Below are 24,376 nucleotides of genomic sequence, written 5' to 3'. Positions count from 1 at the left end.
GGAAATTGAAGTGGTTGGTGGCTATAGCTCTCCTTCCAGGAATACCTGTCAAAAATACCCGTTTGTCAGTTTCAAGCTGTCTGGAAATCTATTTTCCCAAGTGGCTTTCACAAAGTAAAAGCATTTCAAGTGCAAAAACTGCGTGATAGAATCATCTTTCCGCAGAGGACAAAAGCTGGGTATTTGTTGCTTGTTATTTTACAAATAAAGCTCTCCACTCAATTTAGGACGATATAAATAAATTATAAGTATTACCTTAAAAACCAGAATCATACTACTCTTCCATTGAAGTCAAGAACTGACCTAAATTAAAATCAAGGCCTTGTAAAATATTACAGTTAGAAGGAGTCTTGGAGATATCCATTTTTTAAGACTGTTCTGAATTATACAACTAACTTTTGAATAATCCTGGGAAAATAGGGGAAGATGGAATTTTAAGAGCAGAGGTAATACAGTTTCCCAGCAGGTCGTACAAACTTGAGTATGCTGTGTTTACCAAATATTAATTAAAGAATACCACTTTAAGGTTGGGTTCTTAATACTTTAAAATTATCAGAGAAAAAAATTTTTTCAATGTTAATATTAATATTAAGCAAATACAATCTCTTTCCATCATAGTAGTGATTTAGCTCTCCACACACAACCACACAGGAAAAAACTCTCTTTGCTAGACCTTATAGGTGGATGGCTAACATTAAACAATAGTGACAGCTTCTCTTGAAGTCATATTAACAATGACACCAGGGAAAATATGATACAATAGTGAAAAAAAGACAAAAGGAGGTGGTCTGGCACTCTCTGCAGGTTTTCCAGGTTTACACACCTTTTGATTCTGTAAAAAAAGAAATAGGGAAAAACTAAAGGGATCAAAACCATTTCCTATACACATACTATTTGAAGCAGACTATACTTTTGTTTTATAGATGAAATTAAAATCACCTGAGCATTTAAAATAGCAAAATAAAAACTAGGCACAAGTACACTTATTCACAATTGCAGTGGCAAAAAGTTCTCTGTAAGATATTTAAATTCTTTGTGAAGATATCCCATTTATTTCCATATGCCCGCAAGTTAAATCAATGTCTCTCTTTGTCACCCCATAAGATCTCACTTTATGTTCCATTAATCAAGACTGCATGAACTTACCGCTAAAAGGAGTTCTCTTTCTATAGAATGATGTTAGCAAAATAAACTGATGTACGCTTATCAAAAAGCATGCAAAATACGAGAGATAGGCACATATTACAAGTCATTTTTCCATCATTAACAACACAAAATAGCAATTCTACTTCTGTATATTTTATTGACAGACTCATTAAATGTCACACTTGGTATATATGTATAAGGAAGAAATAAATGAAAAATATACTTTCATGGAAACATTTAAGAGAATTCTTCAAAATTTTAAGTAAAACAAGCAAACCAGCATTGTGGTTATCAATCAACTTTCAAACATTTAAACAAATATAGTATAAGACACCACTGAACACAAAAATTAGAATAAAACATTTCCACAGAAATATCTTAAGTTTCATATCTGGAAAGCAAAATACTTTTAAGACATTAACACATAAGATGCATTTATAATTTAAAATAGTCTCTATAAAATTATTCCACACATGTCATGAGAATGTTAAAGATTCAGTTGAATTTCTTCTCAAACAATGAACATCCCTAAATAGTAACCATGTTTTCAGTCCTTTGTCTAATGCTAGCATACACCAGAATCTGAGTGCAGAGCAAGATAAATTGAACACAGTACAAAAATTTCCTGAGCATTCTGACCAAAGCCATGTTTCTTTATTTTTCAAATGTTTTTTGCAATTACACTTGTTTTACTTTCAGCAGCTGAATAGTACCCAAAATAGTTCCACTGTCATAATTATTTATAATTTTCATATTCTTAATTGGACTTTATTCATTATAAAAACCTGGATTGAGAATCACTTAGTAAATAATACTCTAACAAGCAATAGTGAACCCAATTCATTTTACCAAAGAAAACTGCAAAATAAATTAGAAAAAAACCCCAAAAGAATGGATAGCATTATTCATACTATTAAAAATACTCACAATTATCACAGAGCTTGCTAAAAACAACGTGCTGAAGGGTTGCTTTTGAGGGCATTTTCAGGAGGGTTTGGTTAGTAAAAGTATCTGAAAGATCTCATTGTCTTATTCATAGGTTGGCATTTTATACAAACCTTGAAAACTGTCCTCTAATGACAGGAACGGATAGAAAAGAAAGTGTCAAATCGAAATACTCTCACCTCTGTTGGCCTTTACATCAAGAGTTCAGTTTCTTCATGGAGTAAGTTATAAAACTTTACCACAATGGCTCACTTATTAAATCTGTGAGATGTTTAAAGGGAATAATCATAGCCCACATTTGAAAACTGAGAACTTGAAAAAGAGGCGTGTTTGCCAGAGGTTTTATCCTAAATGACAGAGTACATTCTGATGGTCTCCATGATTAAACTTTTTCAGAGTACTTCAATGTAGGCTCAGTAAAAACTGTGGCCATTATATAATTTTCCTTTTCAGATTTGGGAGTTGAGGTGCTATTGATATAAAACTCATGATGAAATACACAGGACAGAGATTCATTTATTTCACCATTTAACAAACATATAGAGTAAGCTTTTATCACACATAAAAATCACCGCTCTAGACCTTGTGGTCCAGCCAGAAGTAAAAATCAGATATGGAGTCTATGGAGTCAGATAGGGAGAAGGTAAATACCCGGTGGCAGGTAAGACATACGTATATAAATTACAGTACACAGTACACAACAGAAGTTAGTGCCAAAGAGATCCTGAGAAAACAACTTGGAGGGTTGCAGGGGCAGTAGGGGGAGGGTTTACCTGGGAAGGTAAAGATTATTCCATAATGGCGCAGAATAAATTTGCCAAAAGATAGAATAGATTTGCATATGGAGATAAGGGCAAAAGACATTCCAAGTAAAGAGGGAAGAGAGATACTAGGGTATCTAGTATCTCTAGATACTAGAGATACTAGGGTATCTAGGGTAGAGAAATGCGAGAGACTGAAGAATTCAGGGGCAAGTGCATAGTACTTCAGTTTGGCTAACCAGTCATTTATAAGGAAAGAGAGAAGTAAGGCTAAAGTAAAAATGAAAGGAAGTAACCAGGTTATGGAGGGCCTAGGCTGAATCTTCTGTTGGCAGTTCTTTAAGGACTGCCCTGACATAGTATGAGCTCGGCTTCAGCGAAACTGAACTGGAAGTAGCAATTAGAATGAATTGAAATAGGATGGAAGCAAATGTAGAGATCGTTTAGGAGGTAATAGCTTAAGAAAACATTTAAGTAGCCCTAAAATAGTGAATGTAGGGCAGACAGGGCAGAGGCAAGGATTAACTTTAATGTGAAAGTAGCAGGAGTTGGCCACCAATTGGATATGGCAGGCAAAGGAGAAGGGGTCAAAGATGCGTTCTTCTAATGCGCTAGAAATTCTCCATGGCATTGAATTATTTCTGAAGCTAACTCACTGTAAGAATTATTTGTACCAGTATTGAGAGCTAATTTCAAAATACAAAGAGGGAAAGAAACATATTTTGTATAATTTAATCATGACCTTAAATGAGATATCATAAGGAAGTGATCCCAAATTCCATCACTATTTTTTCCTTTCTTTTTTCCTCTAAACTTTTGGAAACGAATTAGAGAAAACATGCCGGTCATATACAAGTCCTTCAACTGACAAGGTAACACAAAACTTAAGGGTCATCCAATCATAACTTTCCTTTTGAATTCCAGGCAATAAGCCACTGAACACAAGAGTAAGTTTTGCCCAAAGGCCAAGTGAGGGTTGGAACAAGTACAGGGCTAGCACTCTGGGTGGACAAGCTTTGCTCTCTAGAGAGATGTGGATTCAGATCAACTCCCTGTCAAAACAAAGGAGCTCGACTTTTGGACATGAACCAAGGTGCAAGTCCGAGTCCCAGAAACCCACAATAGTACTTTGTCACTAGCAAGACCAAACTATCCCATGAAATCTGGCTGAGCAAGCTTTTGTCCTTAATGCTTTTTACCTTCTTGCTTTGATTTTAGAACATTTTACCACCAGTCTCTAACTCTTTTTTAATTTCAGCCAAGTCACTTTAGATGATTTGAAAAAGGAATCAATTTATCAGCACAGAGAGACTTTGGGAAATAGTTAGGATGCTGCAAAAACTATTCATACAACACAAACTTAAATAGCATAAACACAATTTAAGATCAGGAGAGCTAAAATGAGATAAACCAACTTAATCACTTTATCATATAGAAAACAGTATCTTCTTTTGGCAAGAGAAGTTCTTCTACCCCTGAATCAGCAAAGGAAAAACAGAGATGAAAATCCCTCTCTAGGGGAAAAAACAGATTGTTTAAGCACATGAGAAAGGCTAGAGAGAATATTATTCAAAAGGTTTTAGTAACAAGGGTAGGATATGTTTCTCAGGTTCCCAGATGGATTTTATGACTCTTGTTCCAAATACAAAACTAGAAAATTTTAGCCACTATAACTCAGCGTTACGGAGGATTAAATAAATTTCTGCAAACTCAACTGTGAACATAACACGTTTATAATGTTTTGGGAAAATAATTTCAAGCATAAGACTTTTCTTAAATATTCAGTCAAAACCTTTATAGAGTCTCTACAATAAACCAGACTCTAACTTTGGCATTGGACAAGAAAGCTTTTTCAAAGTTACTACTCTTCAAAACTGTGTATGTATACACATAAACAAATAACAGCTTCTCAAATCATAAATGATATATAACAGATCACCCTTCAAACCATTTCAGTTATGCAGCTTTTCCACATGACTTTTCCAATGTGGCTACACATTTTTTTTTTTTTTTTTTTGTGGTTCGCGGGCCTCTTACTATGGTGGCCTCTCCCGTTGCAGAGCACAGGCCCTGGACACGCAGGCTCAGCGGCCATGGCTCACGCGCCCAGCCGCTCCGCGGCACATGGGATCTTCCCGGACCGGGGCACGAACCCGTGTCCCCTGCATCGGCAGGCGGACTCTCAACCACTGCGCCACCAGGGAAACCCACACATTTTGTTTTTGATGCCACAATTTACCTCTTTTTTGTAGTGTGTATCCATTAACAAATTATTGCAGCTATAGTTATTTTTAATACTTTTGTCCTTTAAGCTTCACACTAGAGTTAACTGTTTAACACACTACTATAATACAGTATTAAAGTATTCTGAATGTGACTATATAGTTATCTTTACCATTGTGTTTATACTGCCATATGTTTCATATGTTTACTAATTAGGGTCCTTTCATTTTCAGCTTGAAGAACTTTCAGCCTTTCCCATCAGGCAGGTATAATGGGTGAATTCCCTCAGCTTTCGCTTGTCTTGGAAAGTCTTTATCTCTGTTTCTGAAGGACAACTTTACTACATAAAATACTCTTGGCTGGCAGTGTTTTCCTCTCACCTCTTTGAATATATTATCTCACTCTCTCCTGGCCTTCAAGGTTTCTGCTGAGAAACCCACTGATAGAGCTTTATGGGGGTTCCCTCCTATCTAAGGAAGGTTTTTCTCTTGCTGCTTTTGAAATTCTCTTTGTCTTTGATTTTAAACAATTTTATTATAATGTGTACTGGAGTAAATCATTTGGAGTTGAAATCTGGGGGGAAATTATGAGCTTCATGAATTTAGACGCCCAATTTTCTCCCCATATTTGGTAAATTCTCAACCATTATTTCTTTAAATAAGCTTTCTGCCCCTTTCTCCCTCTCTTCTCCTTCTGGGACTTCAATAATATGTAGGTTGTTTCTCCTAATGGTATTCCATAGTTCACATAGGCTTTATTCACTATTTTTCATTCTTTTTTTTTTTTTTGTACTCCTCCAAAGGGATAATTTGAAATAAGCTGTCCTCTACTTCACAGATTCTTTCTTTTGCTTGATCCAGGCTGACACTGATGCCCTCTAATGCATTTCATTCATCGTATTCTTCAGCTCCAGAATTTCTATTTGGTTCTTTTTCTAAGATCTCTGTCTCTCTGTTAAACTTCTACTTTTGTTCACGTATCGATTTTTAAAAATTTCACTGAATCGCTTTTCTGTGTTTTCTTGTAGGTCCCTGAGCTTCCTTAAAATAACTATTTTGAATTCTTTTACTGGGAAAAACTTGCAGATCTCCATTTGGCAAGAGGAGAGTGGGTCAGTTACTGGAAAATTATTGTGTTCCTATGGTGGTATCATTTTTTCCTTGATTTTTTTCCTGTTCCTTGGAGTCTTGCATTGCTGTCTTTATATCTGAAGAAGCAGTCACCTCCTTCAGTCTTACTGACTGGTTTCAGGAGAGAAAATCTTCTGGAGCCCTGTTAGGAATGCTGAGACTTGCTCAAATCTTTTTTTTTCTTAAACACTATTTTTTTAACTTATTTTTAAAATTTGTTTATTTATTTATTTATTTAATGGCTGCATCAGGTCTTAGTTGTGGCATGCAGGATCTTCGTTGAGGCATGTGGGATCTTTTGTTGTGGCGTGCAGGCTTCTCTCTAGTTGTGGCGTGCAGGTTTTCTTTTCGTTACTTGTGGCATGCGGGTTCCAGGGTGCGTGTGCTCCAGAGCACAAGGACTCTGTTGTTTGTGGCATGCAGTCTCTCTAGTTGAGGCACATGAGCTCAGTAGTTGTGGCACACGAGTTTAGTTGCCCCATGACATGTGGGATCTTAGTTCCCTGACCATGGATTGAACCGGCATCTCCTGCACTGGAAGGTGGATTCTTTACCACTGGACCACCAGGGGACTCCCTCAAATCTTTTCTATGTATTTGACTGTTTCACACTTCTTATTCCCTTTTATGAGGGAATTCTTTTTTTTTTTTTTTTTTTTTTTGCGGTATGCGGGCCCTCTCACTGTTGTGGCCTCTCCCGTTGCGGAGCACAGGCTCCGGATGTGCAGGCTCAGCCGCCATGGCTCACGGGCCCAGCCGCCCTGCAGCATGTGGGATCTTCCCGGACCGGGGCACGAACCCGGATCCCCTGCGTTAGCAGGTGGACTCTCAACCACTGTGCCACCAGGGAAGCCCTATGAGGGAATTCTTAAGACTGAATGCCTTCTATGGATACTGCAAACCCAAGTCAAGTGCTGACAGCCTCCCCTTTGCTTTCCCTAGGGCAGTATTGAATGCTCAAGTTTGTATGGTCTCTCCCAATTCTACAGTCAGGCTGGCTTTCCAGCCCTGTGCTGACTTCTATAAAAGTTCACTCTCGTTGCTTCAGGGGCACACACAGGTAACTGGCCACAGGGTGGAGTACGGAGGTGTGTGTGGATGAGGCACACAGAGCATTGTGGGCACTGGGCACTCACACACTCTCACTTTCCCCTGTGGAAGAAATCATGGGCCAAGAAGGTCCCTGCTGGCACTGAACTGTGCCACCTCCGGGGAGGGGTGATGCACGTAAAGTAAAACTGTTCCTGTTACCCTCTTCAATGCGGGCAATCTCAGACTTTTTTTTTTTTTCCTCAAAATGGTATGCTGGAACTTCTCTGCTGGACTACCAGACTTCCACAAGGGCACTACTGTCCATCGGTGATTGTCAAAATAGGTACTCTTTGTGGGGAGAAAACTCTCATTCCCCCATGTGATGACATCATTCTTCTGCAGCCCAAGGGACACTCAGCCACTGATGCTCTGCTCAGGCTCATAAACACTTCTTAGTCTGCAATGAGTTGGGCTCTTTTGCCTGATATAATATATATGTAAGTACATATTATATAATGTGTGTGTGTGTGTGTGTGTGTGTGTGTGTTTCTCTTTCTTCCCAGCTTATCAGCTTCACATTATTGTTTATATACCTTTCTAGAACCTCATCATCACCTTCTAATTTCTTTCTTCATTTTTGCTCTGGGATTGGAAAAAAAGCTAAGCCAGTTCTTTCTAAGAGTTTAATAAAGAAGCTTTAAATACAGGCCAAGTATCATACCGGTGACTTAAGTAGATTGGTCTACGATTTATATCATTTTAATAATTTTTAATGCCTCCTCACTCCATGATTTAGTTCCAGCCATGGAGGGCCACCTTATTACCACCTGTAACCCCAGTGCCTGGCACTATATCTAGTTTAAAAAAAAAAGACAGCTGATAAACATTTGGAATAAATGAATTTTCAGCTTCCTGACCAAATTCAAGAGAGCATCAGGCTTATGAAAGTACAGTCATATGAAGGCTTAGGGCGCTTAGATTTCAGGACTAATTCTGCAATAAATTAGTTGTGTGACTTAGGACAAATCATTTGACATGTCATGGTTTCACCTTCTTCATCAATAAAATGAGACAGCTGTACTACACAATCTCTAAATTTCTCATATATCTAATATCTTCATATTCTTTATCATCTACTTTGATTACCCACAGGCTACTTTTTCTTAACTAACTGATATTTCTTAAGTAACTAAGATACAAAATAAGTCACCTCCAGATAGCTGTTTTGGTTGGGTACTGATCTCTCACTGGCAAATACTGTAGGTCTTCTTTTCGTTGAAAGGGAGATTAGGAAGGGTGCATAAGAAAGAAGCAAAAGGTTCAGTATTAAAATTTTCCATACTGGTCTAATCCCAGCATTTTATCTATAAATTACAGGCTCTCCAGCCAGACATAACTTGAACGGTAAATTTCACAAGGGTAGAAAAATGGTCACAGTGACATGCCTTGGGCAGCTGGAGGACAACCTTGAGGCATCTATGGTGCAATAAATGGACTAAGGACAAGAGAAAGGGAAGTAGAATGATACTGTAAACAAACGATCTTCCTCACAACTCCACCTCCAGAACGCTCTGGGAAAGAAAGCAGGTAAAATGGTCAAACAGCGAATAAATGAATCCTGCTCAGTTTTTCCATCACACTTTGTTTACATGTAGAAGAGAATCTCATTAACACCACAAAGCATTTTATGCATTTATTCATTGAATATGTATTGAAACAAAAACTGAGTGCATACTGAGCATCCAGCGTTGTGCTAAGGCACAAGAAAGACAAAGATTATTCCGACACATCCTCCACCTGTAAGTGTTCAGACTGGCTGGAGAGAAAAGTAAATAAGCCATAAAACACAACATAATTACTACTTTAGAGTAAGTATAGGATACTACCCCCGCACAAAGAAAGGACTTTTTTTCTGGGAAAGTGATCTTTAGGCCAGATCTAAAATGATACAGACAAGCTGATGAGGATGACAGAGAGGGAACCCAGGCAGAGGAAACAGTGTGAGCAAAGGCATGGAAGAGTGAAGCTGAGTGTATTCCAGGAACTGCGATTGTTAGGGCATTTGTGGGGCTCAGCAATCAAAGAGGGAGGCCTGGAAGGAAAGCAGGAGCTGTGTCACAGGGCCTTCCTTCGTTGTGTGCTATACGAGGCGGACCTGGACTATGTAACGAACACACGGGGAAACAATGAGGAGTTTTAAACAACATAAAAATATGATTAGCTGTCAGGATAGGGAAGAAGGGAGTGCCCTGAGCGATGGTTAAGGCGGAGTAAAGAGTCCAGAAAGATTCACAGAGCCCTGATGTTATCATCTGGGTAATAGTGGCTCCATTTAGAGAAACGGGAAAAGAATAGAAGGAAGCTGGGTTAGGAAAAAGGCAACAATGTATCTGAGGCTATGTGAAGGCCAAGGTGCCTGTGCAACATTCAGGTACAGCCAGAACTAAAGGGCCCGAGCTCAGGAGAACAGCAATCAGAGGAGATAAAGAATTGAGAGTCAATGTTCTAGTTGAAACAATGTGAGTGACAGAAGTTACCTTGGAAGATAATGAAACATGAAATTAGATGAAGGCTGAGAAAAGAATCCCAGAAAATTCAGAAACTTCTCAACTTGTGAGTATCTAGATTATGAACAAAACCATGAACTGAGAACCACCCCCTGCCCCAAAAAACAGTGCTGGCTCTCCCTGCTACCAACAGATGATGCTAGAACTTACTTGAGAAGATTACCACTTTGGAACAACTTTTAGATACCTATTAAACTCCAAGGAGCTGAGCTTCTGAATTAACATCTAAGTGCAGATGGGTAACAAAGGAAAGCAGGAAAGAATAGCACCATGGGAGCCAAAGGAAGAGAACATTCTTTGGGAAAAACCAAGACAAAACACTGATCATTGCAAACATATATTCATTCAACAAATAGACAACCTACAGAGTACTAGAAACTCTAGGTGATAAAAAATTCAGTAGTGAACAAAACACAATCCATGACCCCTAACAGCTACAGCAAAACCAAGTATGATAAAAACTAAATGTTTTCCTTTTGGTTTGGCCTTTAGAAGATTACAAATAACCTAGAGACATGAGCTTAGGCACCAGACTAAAGTGGGCTGACTAATGTAGGGAAAGTGAGGAAGGGGAAACATCGGGTATAAGCTTCTTGTCAAGAATCTTAGCTGGGAACAAGACAGAAAGGCAGCAGCAAGAGGCCATGAAGAGAATAGTTTCTAGCTACGCATAATACCACACCAAGAGACACATGCACTCCAAGAGCTTACTATATAAACACTCTGACTCAGACACATACATGTGAGAGAAGAACAACAGTTTAAACTGACTCCATAATACACTTTATAAGCTAGAGAGGCCTAAATTATTAAAATTACATTCCAATGTTATTAATTTTGATTATTAATGATTCTCTGACTACCATTTGGTCTAAGTTGAAAATCAGAAGGCAGTCATGAGGTTAAAGAACGTCAATCATCCCCAGAGGAAGAAGGCAAATGAATGAGATACCTCAGTGCAGTTGGGGATTAAAGATAGGCATGGGACCAATTACCTGTTAATGGGAGATGCATGAAATATTTTAGAACTGGGTTTATGAGCCCCTTCAAGAAATGCTAGAGAGAGGTAAGAAAATGTTAGGAGGGGGAAGAGAGACATGATATGGTAGAAGCAAGTAAGTATTTAGGTACAAGTACTTGTCAAACGAAAACAGTGTGATTTAAATAAGTACAGCTGACCTAAATCTGCATCAGTTCTATCATTCCAGCAAATAATCTCCACACAAGATATTTCAACATAGCGTACGACATGAACTATATACATGCTGTGAGAAAAAGAAGTTCCTATCCATATCTAGTGAGCATATGTAGAGGCAAGAGGGCAATTAGAAGTCGGTGTGTAACCAAACAAAACTGACTCACGTTGATATCTAAAATTCTCATGTTTGCAGTAACAACTTAGAAAATGTACAACGAAGGCTGGAAATCTTATGTGACTTTAGTATCACATAACAAACTTCTTGTATTCATAAATATTTGCCGAGTGAGAGAAACACAGCCTCATTTTATTTGGATAGTTTAGGAACTGCTACCAGAAACGCACAAACTAATTTACGACAAAAGAAAAGCATGGAAATGATTACACCACGTCTAACCAATACATTCGCGTTTTACCTTTTCCTTTAAGGAGAAGAGTTCAAAAATAACGAACTTTTAGTATGCCATCAATTAAAAAAAATAAATAAGCTCCTCTGGTAGTGATTTGTTTGGTAGTGATTTGTTAACATATAAGGAGGAATAGCCAAAATGAGGAAATAATGAATTAAGTTTCCTTTTAGAACAAAAGTGCTTCTATATTACAGATTTGGCAAAACCGCAGAAATGGATTTATATATCTACCCTTCCCTCCTTCTTCCCAACCCCCCAACTTGTATACAAGCCAAGAGTTCTTTAAGCTAAGAGTATACAGCTATAACTCTCCAGTGAGGTAGACAGGGCTTGGAAAATCAGGTCACAAGGTTGCCACGGGGACTCTAATTATGTGTCTGGCAAGTTTGTATGACATCCTACTCCTTTCTGTGATCCTGTCATATACCACCCGGTAGGAAAGATAAGGGAAAGGTTAGCAGGGCTTTCTATAATAGCTACAAAAATATTTGATCCAAATCACTAAGAATGTGGGAAAACTCAGGTACTCTTATCCTTCTACAGTCACCGTAGTAATTGATGGTCTGATAAATATTTATTCAGAACCTTCTTTGTGCATAGAAATTATTTTTTTAAAGGTCCAGTGTCAATCATGGCCCAACCCATACATGCTGACTTACAGTTTAAAAACAATTCTTGATCCTGTTCCAAGCAAGCTCTTTGTAATGCAAATAAAGACGTTTTTTGAAATAGATAGTTATGAATCTTTCATTCATAGTCCCTAACAAGAAACACATGAGCCAAACACATTGTGGGGATCATTTCAGCGGTGTGTAATTTGAGAGGTGTGTTAGGAAGTACTGGGCTCCACTAGAGGAGGAGGAGTCCCCATCTTTCTTTCTTGCAAGTCAAATACAAAGGCAGCGTTGCTTCAGATGATGGTCTTAAAGTTACACACATTCCAAATTCACGATAACACATATTTCCCCATCTCTAAAGTTTACCACTTTACAACCAGCCTGAGGTCTTTAGTATGACTTCATTTTATGAATAATGCCTTCTTCATTCCTAAACATTTCCAAGAAAAAAAATACTGAGCAGTGTGTATAAACCTAATACAAACCATACTTGTCTGTTCTGATCTTAAGTTGACCTTAACAGTTGAAAATCTTTCAAAGGGAGTTCTGGTATACCATAATTTTTCCCACAGCTGTTTACAAATAACAAATGTTCTTTTGAGGGATGACTGTAAAATCATACGTAATTTGGAAATGGAGTTATTTTATAAATCCACAATATCAGGATGTGTTGAAAAATATAACACAAAATGTGAATATCTTCACTCTCTTAGAAATGAAAAAGAGGGAAGGGAAAGGAAAGAGAAGAAGGACGGGAGGGAGGGAGAAGCCAGAAAGGTTATTCTTTATTTTCCACATTTTTGACCATTTACTTAGAATCTGATGCTTCTTTTAAGTTTTTTATGCTTCTTCTAATCTAGGTTTCTGACACTGTGGACTCAGTAAGGATAGCAACCTTGTCTGTCTTATTAATTACAGTAATTATTATTATTATTTAGTAATACAGGCACTTTTTAAATATTTCTTTATTGACAGATAACTTTCACTAAATGAAACAAAATTATTTTCTATTAAATAAAGCTGAATATGTCCAGAACTGTTTGATCAAGAAACTAGACTGGGTTGAATTAAGCCAATGTACCTGCTAACGGTTTAGCCAAATCCTTAATCTCACTTAACTATCTCGTATATGCATACCACAAAAGGATCACTGGAGAAAACTGAAATGAATCAAACAAGATCTATCACCACAACAACTAACAAAACTCACCCTCACGTACAAAAGACCTTCCAGTATGTACTTTATTGTATTCAATATGCATTTTGTAAACATGCATATTGTACACATCCCTCTTCCATAATTTTCCTTTTAAAGGAAATTTTACCCCAGTATTATCCTTCCCAGTAATTGCTATAGCTGACAGCAGTAACAGAAACTTAGTAAGAGTAAGGGGGAAATAGGAAGCTAAGGTGATCACAGCTAGAAGCTTTTAAAAGTTCTTTCAGAAAAAAAATAATAATAATTAGTGTCTTTTGCCTTTAAAATTAAGTCAAGTTCTCAAATCAACTCCTTGCAAAATTCTACACACTCGCATGCTCCTTTGGAAGGGAGGAAAACCCAGCAGGTTTAGACCAGCTATCTCATCTTAAAAGCTTCCCCGCAAATTTATATCCGCTCTCTCAGGATCACAGAACTAAACCCACCTCTGTGGACAGCAAACATTTGTTACATTACACCTAATATCCAAAATCCAATGAATGTCCACATTAGCCTAATGAAATCAGTGTTAGCCAGAAAGATCTGGCTGTTGAATCTTGCAAGAACAGGGACAGTTCAGAACCCAACTTTATTTTATGTTTATTTACTGAATAAATAGTTAACATATACTTCTAACAAACAATACATTGTTCTTTACAGTATATATAATCTAAGTTCCCCATATGTAGTTCATGAACAGCACAGTGGTGGTAAAAACAGCCTATAGATTCTTGGGAAATTTTAGCATTTCTACTTTTGTTACTGCCAAACTATTTCTATTATCTATCAGAATCTACCACCACCAGTTTTCCTGATCATTTTACCACTTAATCCATTAGTTTGGAATCTTTTAGGTTAATCATATAAATGCCTTTGAAAACCATAAATATAACACAATATATAATCGGTAGCCACTGGGCTAAATTATACCATATTCTCAGGCCTTCTACTTTGTAGTACAGTGATAGCTCACAAAAATCATACTTCAAATATTCCAACTGCCTGGGAAAGAGAGAAAATGGAAATAACTCTAGGTAACAGATATAGGTAAGGTGTGGGAGGGGAGGCTTTGGAGGCAAGATGAGGAAACTCCCCCACCGTGCTGCACATGCGGGATCTTAGTTCCCTCACCAGAGATCCAACCCGTGCCCCCTGGAGTGGAAGGGCACAGTCTTAACCACGGGCCACCAGGGAAGTCCCAAGATGAGGAAACGTTTATTCCTATTTGAAGACCCTTTAGAAGACCATGGACTATTCCATATAAAAGTTTTTTATATTATACAAATTTACTTGACAAATATTTGAATTCAAATTCTAAAATTCCCTACACTGTTAAGGGGCTCCTACAAAACAAAATGTTAAAAAAAAAAAAGTCACTAGCATATATTCTAATATACACACAAAACTATGGTGGATCATTTCTAATTTGTACAAAAACTGAATGGTGTTAAGAGTCATTCCAGCTGAAGTCAGTCACTGTGAATGTACTTAGTCTGGACAAGATTTCATTATCTTCATAATGAGACTTTACTTCCAAAATAATTTACTTACTACCCAAGTAAGATGAAGGTGATGAGGGCTTCAATCACTCCTTTGTTTCAAACTCTCCAGCAGCCTAAACTTAACCTTCAATGTCATAACCACCATGAATGTCTCCTTTATTCAGATTTCACTCTCCACAGCTGAGATCTCACCAGGCAGTGAGAAAGAGTTCAAATTGTAACTGGAAAGATAGCAAAGTTATGAAAGATACATTTTTCAGCTAACGTCATTTGGGCGCTGAAAAAAGAGGTCGAACACTGGGGCTGGAGGATGGGATAAAGCAGGAAGGAGGGAAGCAGGATGGAGAAGGAGTGTCAAGGGAAAACCCACATGGTCATTTATCTGCTTCAAGATTTTTATAAGACTATTTCCTTCATGAGACCATGGAAAATCTTGAGGATTAAGGTGAAAAATGTGAAATACGGTGAAGTGCATAGATGTTTTAATAAATGGTGCTGAAACTTTTATTTCAGTCATTTGCATTAAGAAATATATGAAAATGTAAAATAACAGAAAAAGAAGAAATGGTACTTTAAACCCTTAATTTCTCCTATAATTCTATAAAGATAGCAAATATACTAATGTACAAAAAAAACAGAGGACTAATTATTCCTACATTTAAATGAAGTTATAAATGTTTTTATATTATTCTTTACACATTACTGTTCAGGGTTGACTCTCATGGCTCATTCACTTAAAAACAGAAGAGATAAGACTTTAAGCAAATCTGTGAGTTCATACACATTAAAATCTTTAGAGGGTTATTTTCCTCAATAATTAAAAATACACCCTCTTTAATATACATCCTTCAGGCATACATATTAATTCCACACCTTTACATGCATGAGTATCATGTGAATAATGCTACAAGATTTGGCCTAATGACTAGATTTTTATCACAGAAAGGATTCCATTGCTTTTAAATTATTCAGAGTATAACAAGGCCCCACAAAAGAGCTAAATAAAAGAACTACCAACAAAATTAATGTTCCCTCTCGACTAAAAGGATCCTGAGATGTAAAAAATACATAACCTAGCCACAGTACACAATCTCAACAGACTTCCATCAGAAGTTCTGACAATGTAGATAAATACACTAAAATAAGAAGACAAATCAACCTAAAGATAGGGTTTATAAATTAATATTTCTGAATTAAAAAGTAATAATTCTAAATCCCAATATACAGTTGTTCATAAAACAGTTAAAGTTTTTAAAACATACTGGAAAGAGAAACTGGAGATTACACATACACACACACACACAAACAAGATTAGCACGCTTATTTGGGGGAAAAAATCTATATAGCTACAATAATGTTCTGTTTTCTCCCACATATGAAAGTTAAATGTATCTTCTTTCTCTTTCATCACAAGTATATCTTTCTTAAAATTTAAAAATCAACATACTTAAAACCGTCTTATTATCTGTTCATGTCTAAGATTACCATTAACTTCAAATGTCAAAATTATTGTAGAAAACTAAATTGTGTTCAATGTCATCTCAAAAGTGACAAATTTCATCCGTATTTTTCTTTATGGATTTGTTTTGCTGCTTATACTTTTTTAAACATTTATTTTCTAATGAAAAATATTAGAAACAATTACAATATTCCAAAACATTATAAATATTAGAATCCACAGAAAAAAATTACAGTGTTTAATGATCACAAACGTTATATTTCAGACACTGGAAACATTCTATTGTTGCATTAAACCAATAAATATATCAATAATATGCATGTATTTCTAGGATAAGGAATAATATTCTAATGGTGATAGAGAAGTAATACTCTAATGGTGCTAATAAAGGATCTTCTAAATCAAATGAAATTCATATCAATAGTCTTCAACAGAGGACTTTGAAAATATCTTTTTCCCTCTACTTAAATATAAACTTCTCTTCCTTCTATTGATCTTTTTTTCCCCTTTTTTTCTCCTTATATTAAAAACACAATTTTCAACTACAAAACTCCGACCTCTTATCAAGCACATAATTCATTCACTTAACAGATTATTTTAGAACGTTCCTAAGTATTATGTTTCAGGTTCTGTTGAGAAACTGTTCATGGTTCTTAGAATTCTGGATTGGCTCAAATAGGACTAGATACTGCCTTTGTGGGATATTAGATTCTTATGTTTCTATGCTACTAAATATAAGAATGGTTCAATAAACCATGATGGAAAAGTATATACATACATATATACACACACACACACACACACACACACATATATATGTATATATAACTGAATCACTTTACTGTACACAGAAACTAACACAACATTGTAAATCAACTATACTTCAATTTAAAAAAAAATTAAATTAAAATTTAAAAAAATATGGTTTGAGAGAGAACCTCTGATTTCACCCAAACACACAAGTGCTCTTTCTTAATAAAATCACTTGAGTGCCACAGGACTGAAAAAGAACACAAGAATTTACCTGCTACATAAAGGACTACATTCAGAAAGTCACATGATTAGTAGAAGGGATTCGTGCAGTTCTTCAAACAGGTTTGGTACCTTTATTCTCTCCTACTCCAGTGTAATGACTATTGTATTGTTACTTACAAAAATGAAAAATAACTGCTTATTCAGTTCTTTCTAATAATCCTGGAGGCTCCGTCTGTGAAAACACGCAGAATTCCCCACCATTCTCATCATGCCCACCCATTCTGCACACTTCACATTTATTTATCTTTCTGCGTGGAATGCCCTGGAGTCCCAACTCATACTCTCATTCTTGACCTCAAAATTTATCCTATAAAAGTCAAGGGTCAGGGCTTCCCTGGTGGCTCAGTGGTTGAGAATCCGCCTGCCAATGCAGGGGACGCTGGTTTGATCCCTGGTCCGGGAAGATCCCACATGCCACGGAGCAACTAAGCCTGTGCACCACAACTACTGAGCCTGCGAGCCACAACTACTGAAGCCCGTGTGCCTGGAGCCCATGCTCTGCAACAAGAGAAGCCACCGCAATGAGAAGCCCACGCACCACAACGAAGAGTAGCCCCTGCTCACCACAACTAGAGAAAGCCCGCATGCAGCAACAAAGACCCAACGCAGCCAAAAGTAAATACATAAATAAATTTATTTTAAAAAAAGTCAAGGGTCACGTCCCCAGTAAAGACTTTTCTGACTCCCTCAACCACCGTGAGCCTCTCCCTTCTCCTATGCACTGAGATATAAAGATAAACATGAACATTTTTTTCTCTTTTTCACTTAATCTACTCCCAAAAACTGTGTCAAGTAGGTACTGCTATTGTTTCCACTTCTTAGATAAGAAAACTGAGGCAGAGGTCTCTCTGATTGCAAAGTCCATTGCTTATTTGTTTGTTTAATACATACTCCATTTAGCTCCACACTCTACTGAAATGGTTGTCTGGTTGCCTCCATTCTCTGGGTTCCCTGATGACAAAAAGCAGAGATCCTGTCTTATTCGCCTCTGTGTCTCCAGTGTCTGGCACAGAACAGATACTCAACAAATGCTCAATAAATGATGAATGCACAGGGATTTTAGCTCGGGGCTTTGGGACAGCCTGGAGGGGTGGGATGGGGAGAGTGGGAGGGAGGGAGATGCAAGAGGGAAGACACATGGGAGCATATGTATATGTATAGCTGATTCACTTTGTTATAAAGCAGAAACTAACACACCATTGTAAAGCAATTATACCCCAATAAAGATGTTAAAAAAAAAAAATGATGAATGAATGAATAAATGAAATGTAATTACGTTCAACTTCCTGTGTGGAGAAAAATTCATCCCCTTCTAAACATTCTAAACGAACTTCTGTAAAAAGTATATATAGTGCTGATTTCATCCAGCAAACAGTTTGTGAGTGCATAGCACATGTGATGTGCTGTGCTTCAAGATCATTGAGACTCAATTCCCTGCCCTCAAGAAACTTATAATTCAGAGAGGCAAAGGGATAAACAACTAGCTAATGCTACCATTGCTTGTTCTATTTTTCCTAATCCTCCACAACTTCCTCTCTTTAAAGGCACTCCGTTCTTTATAAACATGTTCCAATACCTCATACCTCTGGGTCAGTGGGATGTAGATCAGTCAACAGAAAAAAAAAGTTAAAAGAATCTCCATGGATCTCAAAAACACAATCTTCTGAGCCATTCTCGATTAGATCAGTAGTCATTTAAGTAGTGTACAGTGTTAAAGAAAAGAATAAAATCAAAGACATATTAATACTATCTTAGCACTTTTTCATTTACTAGAGATAGCATAGCAAAGCGAAAAGAACATGGGTTTTGGAGTCAGAAAGATCAGGATTTCCATCCCAACTCTGTCCCTCTCTCCCCATGTGGACCATGGACAAGTCATTTTATCTTTCTGAGCCTATTTCTTACCTGTAATATGGAAATAAGGGGATCTGCCTTAAAGAGCTCTTGTAAGAGTTAAAAGAGATAATGTATATAATGCCTCCCATACCAAAGTTTTTTTGTTGTTTTTTTTGGGGTATTTTTTGCGGTACGCGGGCCTCTCACTGTTGTGGCCTCTCCCGCTACGGAGCACAGGCTCCGGATGCGCAGGCTCAGCGGCCATGGCTCACAGGCCCAGCCGCTCCGCGGCATGTGTGATCTTCCCGGACCGGGGTACGAAGCCGTGTCCCCTGCATCGGGGACCACTGCACCACCAGGGAAGCCCCAAAGATGCTAGTTTTATGATGTCTGATCTCTCTAGATGCTTCCTGAAAGGTATTGGTTCTAATTGTAATTTAACAATACTTCTGGCCCCAATATCAACAACACAAAGTGTTGACCAAAAGAAAGGTACTTGAAAAAAGGCAAGAGGAGTGGTATGGGATAAGATTCAAAACCAGTTAAGTCTCAAGTTTCTATATGGTGTGTATATCATCTGCCTCTTCTCGGCACACACCCTGTAAATCTCTTATTTCAGATCTTTTTTTGTGAAAAATAAAGCTTTATTAATTATTTCTACGATTAGATCTGAAATAACTGACATATGTTACTCTGTATTAACAATTCTATTTTCCACAAAGGAGAATCTCTGATTTAGTGAGGAAGAAGGAAATGAATTATATACAATGTCCAGGAATCAATCTCAGCATATAGTCTATGCAGTATTACATTTTGGTTTCCAAATCATTTCTCAACTGTTTCTTTTAAGCAATTTCACAAAACATGTAAAAAAAATCAAATAAAAACACTTTCCTTTCCATCCTAAACCTAATATATAATCTACTTGACTTAAAAATCACATTAATTTGCTACCGGTACAACTCAAAGTCCATGGACAAAAAAGTGAATCTAGACACTTACCTTTTCACAAAAAGTGAAAAGTGTCTTTTTGTACACTTTTCACAAAAAATAACTCAAATGGGTCACAGATATAAATGTAAAACTAAAAAACTTCTAGGGGCAGGAAAGCAGGATAAAATCTAGGTGGTCTAGAGTCTGAAAATGAATTTTTAAATACAGCACCAAAAGCTTATCCATGAAATTGATAAGTTGGCCTTTATTACAATTAAAAACATTTGCTGTGTAAAGACACTATTAAGAAAACAAAAAGACAAGCCAGACTGGAAAAATATATTTGCAAAACAAATATCTGATAAAGTGCTTGTACCAAAAATATATAAAGAATTCTCAAAACTCAAAAATAGGAAAACAGACAACCCTATTAAAAGTGGGCAAAAGTTCAGAACAGACATCTCACCAAAGAAATGGAAAATAGCATATGAAAAGATGATTAACATTAAATGTCATGGAAAGGGCAAATTAAAGCAATAAGATATTACTGTATACTTATTAGAATGGATAAAATAAAAAAAACTGACAATACCAAATGTTGGCAAGGATGAGGAGCAACAGGAGCTTGCATTCACTGTTGGTGGGAATGCAAAATGGTACAGCCACTCTGGAAAACAGATTGGCAATATGTTACAAAGCCAACCAGAATCTTACCATATGATCCAGCAATCATGTTCCTAGGTATTTACCCAACTGATCTGGAAACTTATGTCCATATAAAAATTTACCCATGAATTTTCATTGCAGCTTTACTCATAGCGGCCAAAAACCAGAGGCAAGTAAGATATCCTTCAATAGATGAATAGATACACAAACTGTGATACATCCATACAATGTAATATTATTACATGATAAAAAGAAATGAGCTATCAAACTACAAGAAAACATGAATGAACCTTCAATGCACATTACTAAGTGAAAGAAGTCAGAGAAGGCTATATGATTCTAATTATATGATGTCCAGAAAAGGCAAAACTATGGAGACTAAAAAAAATCAGGGGTTCCCGGGGGAAGGGGGTTAAGGGAGTGATATGTGAAACACAGAAGATTTAATAATCTGTTGAAATTATTCTGTATGATAATAGATACATGAAATTGCTCATTTGTCAAAACTCACAGAACGTCACAGGACAAAGAGTGAAATAACATACACAAATTTTTAAAAAATCATGTAGAAGGTCTGGGGATCCCAAAATAGAATGTAGATTGTGACAAAAGTATCTACCTGTATCATACATGTGTGCAACAACGTCATGAAAGGAATAGGAGGAAAAGGAATGGAATCTGTAAGACTAATTGGAATCTATAAAATCTAAAAATCTATATAATCTAAAAATCTATAAAATGTACTACACATAAGCAATGTACTCTAGTTGATAAAGCTGTTGCCCCTCTTTGTGAAGGGAGCACAGGTTAACAATTTTGATACCACTATACACATATAATGGGTTTGAACAATTAAGTAAATGGATGGCAGGTGGTGGAAGCCAGGTTTCTTCTCCCTATTAGAATGAGTTTACAGATAAGCAAGGGGAGGAATCCAGGATGATATAGGTGGTAATGGATTAGGTAGAGTAAGAGGCAACCGTTATGAACTCATATTTACCTTAAAATAGATACACATGGTTATAAAGAGAAACATGTACCCCTGTAAGAGTACATACAGGGGTTTGTATACACACATATGTTTTTCCTGCTGTTAGATGAGAGGGCCTAGAAGTAATGACACCTCAGTAGCAACAAGAATACCTAGAACCCAGATCTTTCTTGGCTTCCAACACCATTTCCCAAGAAGATGAACGAGATTCTTTCTGGCTGACTCTAGGGCTGGGGCAGGAAATGGAAATATACAAGATAATCCTGGAGCATCTTTTAATGCTAGAAAGTAAGGAAGTGATCTTTTAAAAAACTTACATTAATGGAGATATGTCAAAGGAGGACAGGAACCAACTGAAAGAGCTCCCAATGGCCAAAGCTGAAACAATTTGAGGAACAAAATAAAGTAGTATTGGATTATAACCCAAAGTATAAATATATATCCAGGAGGCCAGACCAATATAAGCAAATGATTGAGTAAATTAATAAATAGGGAAAAAGACAAATCTGCCATTCAAAAGAATTCCCCAAAACTTATATAAACACTCCACCCTCAAGGAGGAGAAGCATAACTCTCCACTCCTTAAGTATGGGTTGCTCACAGTGACTTCCTTCTAAGAAAAAGCATTAAAAGAAAGAAAAAGAGTAAGTTTTCAGTGCAGAAAACTAATACTACTGTAGCCAGGTGATCAAGATAAATATCAACAGTGATAAATCATGTTGGATAGTATGGACCCTTTATATTATGTGATAAAAGTAGCACTTTACCTCTGTGATCTTCCCCTCAAAAACCCAAAACCTCAGTCTGATGAGGAGAACAATATTAGAGGAATGCCTATAGAGGACATTCAATAAAACACCTGACCAGTACTCCTCAAAACTGTGAACAGCAACCAAAACAGGCAAAGTCTAGCAAACTAAAAAGTATCAGCAAATATTTAAAAATTGAAAGCAGGAAAAGCTAGAGATGAAAACAAAATGAAATCTTTACATCTGATCAGAAGCAAGCAAAGTGGTCAAAATTCAGCATTAGATTCCCAATAGGGAACAAATAAGAATAAACCATTTTGAGAATCTTCACTCTGAATACAACTTAAAGTATTCCCCTGGTATTAATAAAAGACTGAAAATTACTATATAATGATAGTCAATGACACTGGAAAGTGAGAGAAAAAAAAGATTACAAAGAGAATGTACCAAATATTGTGAACAGTGGTTATCTCACAACAGTGGAATTAAAAGCAAGTTAACTCTCCTCCTTTTCTTTTTTTCTGCTGTGAAGAGAATGACTTGGGGAATTTTTAAAAGTATTAATCTCTGAATTCTGCACTAAAGGCATTCTATAAAATGTTATTACATTTGTAATACATTCTACCCTACCCTTTACGTGGCAAGTCTATAAAGTGGGTTATTTTTCAAATTGGTAATTAAAAATGTGAACCCATGACCAAAAATTTTCCACACCAGCAACTTAAGAAAGAACTATAGTAATATGTCTAGAAAACTCCAATTCCTAGAAAATCTATACTAGGTGAGAAAGGATGACATTGACTTTAATTTTCAATGACCACATGATCTAAATTACTAGTTCACACTTTCCAAAGCCCAAGTCGCTGTAGAAGAATAATATCCTTTCAATTGAAATAAATTAGAAGCAATACACAACAGTTACTTTGATATATGTATATAAAGAAGCTTTCTGGGAATCCTAATTCTTCTATCTCCCAAAAAAATAAAGCCAAAATCAAACTAGTCACATGCCTCTGAAACCAAGTTTTATCTGAACTCTTAAGACATTAGCTATTCCTCTTATTAACTGAGGTGAGAACTGAAACCTTAAAAATTAAAGCTAGAATACATGTCATTGAAATATGTTTTGTAAAGGTGGATTCCAATTCCTAATGCTCTACCGCTCTTGATGTCTATGGATTTCAATTCCTAATACCTAATACAGCATCCTACCCCCAAAGAGAGTCCAGCGATGCAACGGGTACTACGGGGAAAGAAGGATTTGAGAAACAGTGCAAAGGAAGGGAACAATCCGTGCCAAGATTCTGCATACAGGTAGTCCTTGAAAGGAAAGTAGAAAGTGAGAGCATAGGAGGGGCGGGCAGGGTCTTGGAAATCCACTCCAAAGGCATTCAGTGACAAAGACACCAGAAGGGCTGTCTCCCCAAAAGTAAAATGGTGAGAGGAGTGGAGCCCGCTACGAAAGGAAAGTCACCAGGAATTAAGAGGGACATCTATGCACAAACAACAAGCTCTCTCGAAATTTGAGGGGGTATACGATGGTGGGACCTTGGTGCAAAGTGTCAATTGGAAAAGACCCCCCCCATTTGGGGGTGGGGAGGGTAGCTCTCGAAACCCCAAGTCTAAGACAAACCAGGAGAAGAATAGTCGTTCTGGAGTCTCCCCACCGACCAGAGAAGCGCAGGTGTATCTGCGGAAGCTCAGGTTACCGGGAAATATGACAAGGACGGTGTGCATCTTCTCTGCCCACCGTGCAGGAGCCCCGGGCGCGGCGGGCGACCGAGGGTCGGCACCGGCTCCGAGCGCCCCGGGACCCGCCCGCGAACGCACTTCGGCGGCAGCGCCCTCGCACACCTGGCTCCCGACACCAGTTGAAAGCAGTCAAAGTGAATGAAGACGGACGCGGCGCCTGGCACCACTCCATCCCGGCACACAAAGGCGGATTTTGAAAATCGAGGGAGAGTCCGAGCCGCCGGACC

The 24,376-nt window shown here is 37.3% G+C and overlaps 1 protein-coding gene across 4 annotated transcripts in view; it reads right to left on the bottom strand.

Moving 5' to 3' along the window:
• EPS8 (epidermal growth factor receptor pathway substrate 8) overlaps window positions 1–24,376 on the bottom strand; it is a 193,466-nt gene that overhangs the window by 168,768 nt on the left and 322 nt on the right. The gene's annotated exons all lie outside the window — the stretch shown is intronic.

This window comes from Phocoena sinus, chromosome 10 (assembly GCF_008692025.1).
Source record: "Phocoena sinus isolate mPhoSin1 chromosome 10, mPhoSin1.pri, whole genome shotgun sequence".
NCBI classification, from domain to species: domain Eukaryota; kingdom Metazoa; phylum Chordata; class Mammalia; order Artiodactyla; family Phocoenidae; genus Phocoena; species Phocoena sinus.
This window is presented reverse-complemented; position numbering and strand designations above follow the sequence as displayed.